The following is a 9,002-nucleotide window of genomic DNA, read 5'->3' as shown; positions in this document are numbered from 1 at the left end:
AGTCATCACTATTTAGATGATGAAGTTATTTCGCTACCCTGAGAATAATGGTTACTCTCTGATACCCTCATTTCACTGAATTTCTTTTCTTTGACATTCAGAGCACTGGGCAGGAGGACTGATTTGGAGGACTTGGGTATTTTTTTCAAGTTAAAGGATTGGGATTCTCCAGATTGGAAACCAGAGTAGTCCATATCATTGGTTGTGGGATCTTTTTTAACAGAAAAGGCAAAAGACAATACAACTGCATTTAAAAGTAAAATAAATTGTGCAAGAAGGAAAGAAATTTTTAAAGGACTATATTTTAACTCACCTTGCCTAATAAATTCATGGCTGAAAGGATAAATCAGGTGTGGAATTTAGTTCTTCCAACATTCCATTGTGTTAATCATTTTTCCTGTTCAAAGAGGGAGGAGTAATTTGAGTGGCTGGCGTTATAAATAATGCGCTATATAAGCACCCAAGGGCAGAGCTAAGAATGGAGCTCTGGTTGTCAAAGAGAAGAACTTGGACATCGTACTTGTTCGTTTGATGGTTTCTGTTGCCCTGAGAGAGTCGGTCATCTTAAGGTATCACTATTCCTAAAACCAGAGTTTACACAAGTGCCAAATACATGATGAACAAGAGAACACCCCCATTAAATAAAATTCTTCTCAAACACTATTTTTTTAAGACTTTATTTTTAAGTAATCTCTACTCCCAATGTAGGGCTTGAACTCACAACTCCAGATCAAGAGTTGCATGCTCCACTGACTGAGCCAGCCAGGTACCCCTCAAACACTGCATCTTAAAAGAGCAGGTATATCCGGGCTGTCACACTGGTTACTCTTGCTCCATCCAGCATAAGCTTAACAAACATTAGTGTAGACTGATAGAATTTAGGGTTTGTTTTTTTTTTTTAAGATTTTATTTATTCATGAGAGAGAGGCAGACATGGACAGAGGGAGAAGCAGGCTCCTCACAGGGAGCCTGATGTGGGACTTGATCCCCAAACTGGGATCACGGCCTGAGCCAAAAGCAGACGCTCAATCGCTGAGCCACCCAGGTGTCCCTAGAATTTAGGATTAACCTAAAAATCCTCTAAGGTATTGGGGCAGCCTGGGTGGCTCAGCGGTTTAGCGCCGCCTTCAGCCCAAGGTGTGATCCTGGAGATCCGGGATCGAGTCCCACGTCGGGTTCCCTGCATGGAGCCTGCTTCTCCCTCTGCCTGTGTGTCTGCCTTTCTGTGTGTGTGTGTTTCTCACGAATGAATAAATAAATACTTAAGAATAAATAAAAATACAGTATCAGCGTTGGCTAATTCCCCTCCCTCTTTATACAAGCAGTAGTTTGCCTAAGATGTTACTGACTTCTTTTCAAACAGCCACAGTGATACTGGGGCAGTTCATTGCATCTTTGGAAAGTTTTTTCTTCTGGGCCTAAGGAGCTGAATACAATATTCTAAATTCTGTCCCACAAAAACATGAGTAAAATGAGGAATCGGGTAGGTAAATGGCAAACAGCATAAGTTATTAGGACACGTGTAGCTCACTCCATAAGTGAAGCAAGTCAACAAGATGCATTTTGAGAAACTTAACCTTATTGGGGTGTTTTTTGTTTTTGACTAGTGTTACTTTACCAAAATATTCTTATAGATTTGAAAATAACTCTAGTTTTCATTATGTTAGCTACTAAAATTACAGTGGCAAATTTTAGCTATTTAAGAGGTAAGGTGTGAACGTGTAACACTGAAATTACACAAGTATATGATTGTAGCATTGTTGCGATAAATCTTTCAGTGATTTTTTTTAATCAGTGAGTTTCTCTTCCCTTAGGGTAGGGCATGTATATATTTCAATACTTGCTGTATTAATTGGCGAAACAGGAGCACTCAGTGATAATGTGAGATGCCAAAAAATATTATGAAGACTAAATTGAATTAAATATCCAGCCAGAATTTTTTTTTTAATATTTATTTATTCATAGAGACACACAGAGAGAGAGAGGCAGAGACACAGGCAGAGAGAGAAGCGGGCTCCATGCAGAGAGCCTGATGTGGGATTCGATCCAGGTTCTCCAGGATCACGCCCTGGGCTGCAGGCGGCGCTATACCACTGCACCACCAGGGCTGCCCCCAGCCAGAATTTTTAATGTAATCATACGTGCATGCAATTGAGATTTGCCTTTCTCCCCCCAATAAGGACCAGGAAAGAAATGGGCAAACTAAAGGGAGCACAGCCTGTGTTTTTACAGCCTGGGAGTTTTAAAAGTTGTTGAAAGGGTCCGCATGTGACTGATACTGTGAATATTTATTTCCTGGGTGGCCTTTTACCAAAAAAAAAAAAGGTGGCTTTTAGAGAGATTAAAGGGAATACTTTGAACATAAGACTTTAAAAAACAAATAATGCTGAAATGGCAACTAGTTTACCAGAGAGCCTGCTCTCTGTTCATCAGAGATTAGTCTGTTCATCAAGGGATGATCGATCAGTCACTACATAGAAAAGAGGGAAGCCAACTTAGCCAGGAGGTCAGAATACAAATACTGTAAGAACTGGCTAATGAATAGGCGAATAATTATATGTGTCATGTCACAGCCAGTAGAGTAATATGCCATCATTAAAATGAATTTATAATAACATGTAAAAATTGTTTTGGTATATTTAAACTATTAGGGTTTGATACCCTACTGGAGACATACAAGAAGAAAATGTAATTAAACTACGGGGTTAAGTAAATTGTGAGCCAAGACATGTATCATGCTTAGTATTCAAAAAGAATAATGGGATAAGTAACATTAAAAGTAAGGAGATTTGCCTCCTCATTGGAAAACAACCTTCAAAAGATGGCACTATTAAGTTAAAGTTTTACTTCAGTAGAATCACAAAATTACTATAAATGCTTTTTGATTACTCAACAGACTATTTAAGTTAATCAGACATAATAAACATTGTCAAGATTTTCTTTTAAGATGATGGACTCTTTAGTGAAATGTAAGCTTTTTATAAAGCAATTACCAAAGCTGTATTGAATTTAAGAATTGGTCATCCACGCATGTACATCCTAAGTGTAGCTGCCCTCCTTGGGCAGCCTTTTTGACTCATGCCAAAATTTATTATAACAGGGCTGTGTAAACTTCCCCCAAAAGAATTTACTTTGTGAGGCATAAATAAGTAATGTTTATTTTATTCATGATTTCACAAGATAGGTTGAGTAGGGAGTTTAAATTGCAAAATACAATCAGATTTTATGTTCTGTGTAGCACTGGTCCTTACAAGGTCTCACTCAACACTATAGTTGCAGGTCACAGAGGGACATCATTACAGAGAAGACACAGTGTCTGACATCTTTGGGGAATATCTCACTGGATTAAGCCAGTGAATTTTGCCAGGTGTTTGGCAAGGTCTGACCATAGTACTGGTAGGCTCCGTTTTTTTAATATATAAGTCCAGGGCCTGCAAAGGGTGAGTTTGCTAACAGCAGCACATTCTCTCAACCTGGGTCATAAGCATTAGCAAAGGTAATAAAGAATTGCAAATTTTAATCGTAAGTAGGTGGAGGAGAATTTAGACTGGTTTAGTAAACTTGGAATACATTATATCTGAGCCTGAACATCTTGAATAAATGGCACACAGCCTTTGTGAAACAGGTTTTTCTATAGAAAACCCAATTTCCATCTAGCACATTTCATTTGGGCAGTGTTCCTTTAATATAGTAGAACTTAAAGAATTTCAAGACAGATTTGCATTTTTGTGCACAGATTATTCAGTTTTCTACCTCTGCAGGTATTTTTCCATCTGGTTCTACAAAATCTACAAATTGGCCAGGATAACCTTGGGACCAACCATAGAAATAATTCCAAGCAAACGTGATGTATTTGCCTCCAAGCCAGTGGTTTTTAAAATGAGAATCCTGGGTCAACTTGCATCAGAATTACCTGGTGCTTGTCTAGAGTTCAGGTTCCTGACAAACCTACCAAGTCAAAATCAGATCATGTCTAGATTTTGAAAAGGCAATTATAATGAAAAGAAAGAAATGCTTTTTTGAGATCTTGAAACTGCAGTCAGTGAAGAGACTATGTGTCCCCTTTTTAAAGCTTATTAATGAGGGGAAAAATAAAGTTTTATTAATGAGAAACAATACCATAATGTAAATGGGATGTTTTATGAAAAGTCCGTATTTTTAAAAATTTTTTTTAAGTTTTTTATTTATTTATTGATGAGAGACAACAGAGTTAGAGACACAGGCAGAGGGAGAAGCAGGCTCCATGCAGGGAGCTCAACATGGGACTCGATCCCGGGTCTTCAGGATCACAGCCTGGGCCGAAGGCGGCGGCAAACCACTGAGCCACCCGGGCTGCCTGAAAAATCAGTATTTTAAGAAGTCTTTAGGAATGCAAAAACAGGGCAGCCTGGGTGGCTCAGTTGTTTAGACCCAGGATGGAGTCCCACGAGTCCCACATTGGGCTCCCTGCATGGAGCCTGCTTCTCCCTCTGCCTGTGTCTCTGACTCTCTCTCTTTCTCTGTCTCTCATGAATAAATAAATAAAATCTTAAAAAAAAATGCAAAAACAGGGTATTGCATAAACAATTGCAAAGAGTATATTTGAACAGTCATGGATTTTAGGGGAGAGCTTTTAATTTACAGTGCAATCCTACAGGGAAAAGAGGAAGAGAAAATGCTATATTGAGCTGCACACAGAAGAATTGCATCATACTCAAGATTTGATAGTCGCTTTCTTCCTCTAACTGTTGAACAAGAAAACTAGTCATTAAAGGCAACTTGATATAAGATGCTTAATCTGTAAGAGATGAAAGAAGAATAAAATGCCCCTCAAATATTAGTTGTCAGAGGGGATTGACTTGGCTAAATGAGTTAAAATAAGGGATTAACAACCATCAAGGCAATGTTTCTGTAAAAGGAAATTCCCTGTGTGCATCCTAGGTTTAACATAAACGGATACTGCAATCCAAATAACCATTTGTTGATAGGCTTAAAAAAATGTTTTCAACAAGTTACATCAGTTATCTTGTGAACTCAACCCTAACTGAGAAATAGTCAAGAGTAATCCACAAAAGTCAGGTTCTTTGTACCCTAAAGAGTGAAGTTTAAAACACCCCCAAAGTATGGCTGAAGACAGTGATTAGAATCCTTTTTCTGGTGGTTTTGTGGAACTAAATTATTTGCACTGAAGAACCACTGTTTGCCAGTAGAGGAAGGAAACTAGGGAAAGGCAAGGTGACCACCCTGGTTTCTGGAGTGGTCCTTTGAAGTACCTTTTCCCAAAACAATTCCTGGCCAATACTAGAAGCATTTGTTTGAAGCTCCCAGAAAAACCTGTGACCTTTACACGAGTTCCAGAGGGGTTTCCCTTGCCCCCAGCTACACAGGTTCTTGGCTGTATGCCGCGGGCCTCTGACAGCCCCTGGAAGCCGGGAGGCCCTTCTGGGGTGTTGCATGTGCACCCCCCATGCCGCGCACACAGGCTGCAGCCCTAGCGAGGAGGCCGAGGCCGGGCCGTGGGGGCGGGGATCTAGTGGCATCTGAGCTCCCTGCTCAGGTCGGCCGCCGCGTGCTGGCTTCTGGCTGCGGTGACCCTTCCTCAGCCGAGAAGGTAGCGGATGCGAGAAGCCAGGGACGACTTTCACTTTGATCAACGCCAGACAAGTTGAGCGCGCTTCCAGCATGCCGAGCCGCCGGGAGGAAGGGGCTCCGTGACCCAGTTCTGAGCCTTCGTGGGAAGCGCGCCTCGCCCCGCGTACTCTAGCCGGCCTCGGGCCCAGCGCCCTCGGAGCCCCGTCCACACGGCCGCCCGCGGCCCTCGCCCCGGCGGCCCTCGCGGCCGCCAAGGGCGTAGCCGGGCCGCTGTCCGCGTCACCCCGCGGGGGAGGGGCGGCGGCCACGTCCGCTGGGCGCTCCCGTCCGGCCGCGGCCCCGGGCAGCGCTGCGGCCGAGGGGGAAGGTCGGGCCGCCGGAGGAGCGCCGGGGCCTCCGCTTCCGCGGCTTTGGGGCCTCGGGGAGGGCCTCCCTCCTTTCAGCCCCGCTGCTCGTCGCCTCTCCCGGGAGTCTAGGGCCCCTTCGGCTTCCCGAGGCCCGCCGCCGCCGCCATCTTCCGGAAGCGGAAGGGCTGGTAGGGCTGGTAGGGCCGGGCGGCCATTGTCCTGGGGGCCGGGAGGCGGGCGGGCGCGGCCGCCGGAGGGCCGGGCCCCAGCTCCACCTGCTCGTCCCGCGTTCAGGACTCCGGGTAGCCGGGCGCCGACAGGGACGTGCTGGTGAATCGAAGGCAGGAATGCGCGCGAAGCCTTTAGAACAGAACCTGGCGTAAAAGTCCAGGAAAGGTGAGAACCTAGGAGGATTCCTCGTGCCCTGTTAGGTGTGGAAGGTGCGCTTGCTCGCGGCCGCAGGTGCCGAGGGAGGGTCTGCTCTCCCCGGGCTCCGCCCTCCGGGTGTGGGGGGCGGTGCGCCCCGACCTGCGGCGCTTCAGGTCCGTCCCGGCGGCGGCGGCCATCGGCCCCCTGCGCTCTGCACTCGGTCCAGGGGTAGATTGGAGGGGAACGGGCAGGCCCTGAGAAAGAATCAGAGAAGCTAGATGATTTGTGACAATTAAAAAATGAAACATAAAAGATTATCTTTCCAAACAAATGGACCAACTCCGCCAATTTGTGGCGGACTCATTGGTGATTCACTGAGCCTTGCGTTGTCGAGGAACGATTAAAACTCTTCCTTCCAGGCTGAGTTGCTAACTTCAGTGTCTAGTTTTTCTTCTGTCCCTGCAGGACGCTTAAGTCTTTGTCCCATCAAACAGGAAGCATCCGGTAACTCAGAGTGAATAATACCTCAGACACCACAGCTCCCTCTGTGGAGTGAAATCCTCTGATCCCAGCGTCGGTTGAAGAATTGGAAGTTCCTTACTCTAGAAGGTTTAACTTGTGTTCACGAAAACCAGAATGGAATGTTTTAATGATACGAAAACGTAAGCAATATATAGTTTAATGAAATTAACACGTACAACAATCTCATTTTTGCAAGGCTATGTGTATGGATAGGATCAGAAGATTAGTTTCCTCTAGGTCTTTTTTTTTTTTTTTTTTTTAAGATTTTAATTCATTTATTCATGAGAGACACAAAGAGAGAGGCAGAAGCAGGCTCCCTGCAAGGAGCCAGATGTGGGACTCAATCCCAGACCCTGGGATCACGCCCTGAGCTGAAAGATGCTCAACCACTGAGCCACCCAGTCGTCCTTCCTATAGGTGTTTTTTAAATGTTCCATGATGATGTGTTCTTGGAATAATGGAATGAAAATGGAAAAAGTTATTTTGTAAACTGTCTTTATGAAGATGCATTATAAGAGATGTAGGTCTTTATAAATAGAGATGGATAATTCTTTTAGCTAACTCCCATTTTCAAAGAAAATAATGTCAGCTTGATAAGTCAAGAAATAGAAACATTGAGAAATCTCGAGTTACTGCTAAAAGATGTTACATCTTCAGACTGAGGTTAAAGATGGGGTCTTGTTCCTTTTTATTGTAAGCTCTTGGATATGGATTTTTTCCCCCTTTTTAATATATATGCATACTTTACTAAATCTAACAGATTAGAGAGATGCCAGCGTGGCTCACTGGTTGAGCGCCTGACTTTGGCTCAGGTTGAGATCCCGATGTCCTAGGATCGAGTCCCGCATCGGGCTTCCCAGAAGGAGCCTGCTTCTTCCTGGGCCTGAGCCTCTGCCTCTCTCTGTGTCTCATGAATAAATAAATAGATTTTTTTAAATAAATAAAAGATTAACAATGGCACTGAGGTATATTTTAGTGCCTATTTTCATCTAGGTTAACATATTTTTTCCAAGTTTACGCTTTCCCTTGACCACTAGGCAGTTAGAGCAAACAAATTAAACAACTAGCTAAAAGGTACTTTGAATAACAGGATCAAGTAGAAACACATTATGAATTGCTTAATGTAAAGCATGAGTTGTTTTTTTTTGTTGTTTTTTTAATTGAGGGAATGAAAACACAGCTTCCTAATTATCGTGAACTGCATCATACTCTTTTTGGAATGGTCTTTTGGCTTCAATCCATTAACTGATTATATATCTTGTAGCACTGTGGGAACTGCATGAAAACAATTTCAAAGTCAGAGCTTTTGTATTTGGCGCCCTCTAGTGTAGTATTTTAAATGACAAAAGACAGGTTACCCTTGGTAAGTAAGCTGCTAGCCAGAAGATAAAATGTGCCTTTCAGTCCACCCTGGGGGGGACCTGGCTGGCTTAGTCAGTAGAGCATGTGATTCTTGATCTCAGGGTCATGACTTTGAGCCCCACGTTGGGCACAGAGATTATTTTTAAAATAAAATAAATTTCATCCTACCTTCCCAGTGTGATTGATCTTGCTTTTCGCGACATCCAAAGAGATTTACCCCTACTTGTACCTACACGTTATTTCCGTGACATTCCAGCTAGCCTGTGACCTTGCATCAGTTGCTTAATCTCCAGACTTCAATTTCCTTGTCTGTAAAATAAGGATGTTAATCACAGAGGCGCCTGGGTGGCTCAGTGGTTGAGCATCTGCCTGCCTTTGGCTCTAGGTGTGATCCTGAGGTCCTGAGATCGAGTCCCACATCAGGCTCCCTGCATGGAGCCTGCCTCCCCTCTGCCTATGTCTCTGTCTCTCTCTGTGTGTGTCTCATGAATAAGTAAATAAAATCTTTTTTTAAAAGGATGATAATCACAAGAACTGTATAGGGTTCCTCTGTGGGCTAAGTGAGCCATAACATGTAATATGGGTGCCCTGTACATAGTTGGAGCTCAATAATTGCTAGCCTTTAAAAATACATATAATAAGATCCAGCCAATTCTAAACATGCTTGGAGAGGGTATTCAGTCTTGACTTAAGTGTTAAATCTGCTAGTTTGGGAATGTGAAGAATGTTAAAGAGCAGCTTAAAAATAAAGAAAAGCCTAGGCATGACTCTAATCTCTGGTCCCATCTTACTGAGTCGGTTCATGCCAATTCTCCAGTCTGGAAACATATT

At 43.5% G+C, this 9,002-nt stretch overlaps 1 long non-coding RNA gene across 1 annotated transcript; it reads left to right on the top strand.

Moving 5' to 3' along the window:
* The first annotated feature begins 5,894 nt into the window (after positions 1-5,894).
* Positions 5,895-8,338, top strand: LOC140613057 (uncharacterized). Its single transcript, XR_012014170.1, has 2 exons — positions 5,895-6,314; positions 6,753-8,338. It is a non-coding gene; the product is annotated as an uncharacterized lncRNA (long non-coding RNA).
* The last annotated feature ends 664 nt before the right edge of the window (positions 8,339-9,002 follow it).

Source organism: Canis lupus, chromosome 21 (genome assembly GCF_048164855.1).
Source record: "Canis lupus baileyi chromosome 21, mCanLup2.hap1, whole genome shotgun sequence".
NCBI classification, from domain to species: Eukaryota; Metazoa; Chordata; class Mammalia; order Carnivora; family Canidae; genus Canis; species Canis lupus.
The sequence above is the reverse complement of the archived record's forward strand: the minus strand, read 5'-3'. Positions and strand labels throughout refer to the sequence as shown.